This window comes from Toxotes jaculatrix, chromosome 13, assembly GCF_017976425.1.
Source record: "Toxotes jaculatrix isolate fToxJac2 chromosome 13, fToxJac2.pri, whole genome shotgun sequence".
Classification (NCBI taxonomy): domain Eukaryota; kingdom Metazoa; phylum Chordata; class Actinopteri; family Toxotidae; genus Toxotes; species Toxotes jaculatrix.
Window position 1 is genome coordinate 4,340,663 of NC_054406.1, and position 3,053 is coordinate 4,343,715.

Below are 3,053 nucleotides of genomic sequence, written 5' to 3' on the forward strand. Positions count from 1 at the left end.
CAGCCCTGGAATGAGTTTCCTACCCAAAATGTGTCGTTTTTTTTTTTTTTTTTCTTCCCTCCTCTCCCCTCTCTCCCTCTCAGAAATCAATGTCTGCGTTTGTGCGCTTTAATCTGGCCTCTGATGACAGTAAATCTTTATCTGTTTCTGGGCAAGCAGCGGTGAGCGACTGACACCATTTCCCATCAGAACAAAGAGCCAGGCCTGTGTGGACTCTGGGAGATACATGGGGCTCTAATGTGGCTGGACATGTTTCAGCAGGGCCATTAATCAGAGAGGGTGACAGCCAGACCTGCTGTGGTTGTCTTCAGCCCGGAGAGCTGCACCTTTTCATCGGCAGTACTGAGAAAACTGAGGAGTCCAGGACAGGTGGATAGAGATCAAACCTCAAGTCCACTCCCGTTATCTCTGTCACAACATGGGACAAAATGTTTCTGTCTCAAAAACTGTGTTTTCAGTAGAAGGTTTTACTCAAAAAATATATTTATTATAACAGCAGGATCAGGTATGGAGAAAGAAGACTCACACACTTTACATCCAAAATGAAGCCAAGCATTCAGTCACTTGCCCTTCACCGGGCCAAATGTTTGACAAAAGGGAATCTTTAAACTTATAATAACATCAAATAACACGCAAAGTGCACATGTGGGACGCAGCTGAAGCTCCACAGACACAGCACACCACAAAATACGCATATTTGCTTTCTGGCAGAGAGTTAGATGAGAAGATCAGTATCACTCTCTTATCTGTACACACAGTAAATATGTAGCTGGAGCCAGGAGCTGGTTAGCTTAGCTTAGCATAAAGACTGGAAACAGTCAGCCTGGCTCTGGTTTAAAGTTACTGTAATAAAATCTGTCTTCCAGCACATCTACTTACATATGCTTGCTAAAAGGCTAAACCAAATTCAGTCTTTATTTTAACACTCACATTTGTACCAAACCAAAACTTCAGATTCAAATGTCCTGGAACAAAATCTGAGGATTCAATCAAGGAGAGAAAAGTGTACAGCAACACCATCCAAACTATCAGAGCTACTCAGCTGCAGCCCAGAACCTTCCTCTGATGATTCATAACCTACTCTGGATTAATAACATCACCTCCGGCACTGAAAAACTGGACTGGAGTAATATTTATTATTCTGCAGATTTATGACACTGCCCCCCCCACACCCCACCCCTTGCCCCACGTACCAAACAAGGCTGAAGCAGCCCTGTGCTCCATTCACTGTGCCTCCACAGGGAATTATTGGGTGGTAATCTATTGTTAAACAGCTCTTAGAGTGATGGATGAAAACGCCTGTAACCTACACACAATCAATTCATATCTAATTAGCCCGTATTATTTATGAAACTCTCAATGGGCAGGGTGGGAGTCTCAGGGGAGGGATAGAGACCTCAGCTGCCACAGAGGGAAATGAGTAATGGGAGAGGTTATCGGGCAGTGGCATTGATTAGCATAGGAGATCGAGAAATGAGTTTCCCACCAAGAAGCCAAATTAAGACGGCAAATGTATTTTTAAATACTATTGTGAGTAGGGGTGGTTAATCGGTCCAATTTCCTGATTCGATTCGATTACCAATCGATTATTGAGTTTCCATTTGACAACAGTAACCCAAAATACACCATAAACGTATTGCACAATTAAAAAAATTACTCAACTTTTCTTTTATTGAGAAACATCTTAAAGGCTCCAAGACGGTTATCGTTTGGTCTTCGCCAGGGTGACTGTTTATTCTTATACGGGTTATGTATAGCTAGCAGCTAGCAATAGCGGCTATAGTGTCAACAAACACATCTTACAGGGATACAAGGGCATCTGGACTGAGTCAACGTCCCCTAAAACGCTAGGACAGCCTAAAAAAGTCCCAATAAAGTCCATATTAGACTGCCGGCAACTTAATAATTATTACTACGTAAATGAGCATTAAGCGACAACCTAATGATATAAACACAGCCACAAAAACCAAGTTAGCTAGCTAACATACCTTTGACGAAGTGGTCACTGCAGACACGGGCATCAGCAGACTGCTCCTCCCGACCGCAGACGTAGGTTTAAGATCCACCTTTTACAGCGTTGTTCTGTAAGTTTTTTTTTATATTTGTCACCTTTGTGGGTGACTACTTTTGGTACCCGATAATAGCTTTTTTTCTTTTTCTCTACTGGAACGATTTGAGCACCGGTAAAGTACACAAAACCTATGCATTTTTCCGCAGGGTAGGTTCTCAGTGTGTCAGTCAGCTAACGGCTGAAACGCTTCCGGCCCTCCATCTGAATTTGGCGCCGTCGCGCCGCTGCGTCGTGACGTCACGCGAAACCCCTCCACAGTACTTTACTTGCGGCAAAGTTTGCAGACATCGTACGTCCTGTCGACGTGTTTAAAACTCCTGCCATGAAAACCAAAATGCATCCACACGCTCGCCTTTAGCCCAGATGGAGCTGGATGGATTGGTTGGTGGCCGATTGATGGTTTTTCTTCGTCCATTTTACGTACCTCTCGTCTCGCTAGCATAGTAAGCTCGTTCGCTGGTTCTATTACAGGGTGTTTTGTAATGACTATTAGTCAACAGCTCCGCCTTGCGGTTAAATCCTGTATGACAGCCAGTAACTGGAGAGTCCCTGCAGTGTATTACAAAAAAACAATCGATCTTTGGAAATTTAATAATCGACTCATAAGGTCATAATATAATTGCGATTAATCAGTAATTGATTTTTTTTCTTTATTTTAACAAAGAAACACAAATAAAATAAATTTGTATGGACACTGATTTAAAGATGCAAATGAAACTGACAAAAATTCCAAAACAAAAAAGAAACCAAGAAAGCAAGAATCAAATAAAGGAAGAAAGAAATAATCAACAAATGAAAAAAGGACAGGGAAAAATAGGAAGAGGCAGAAAACGATGGAAAAGTAATGAAAGAAATGGAAGTTAAATGAAAGAAAAGGAAAGGAAGGAAGGAAGAGAGAAAGAATGACAGAAAGACCCTGTCAATACTTGTATTAGCCTGACATCTACTGTTCAACTGAGGTTAAAACAGCTTTTCTGAGCAC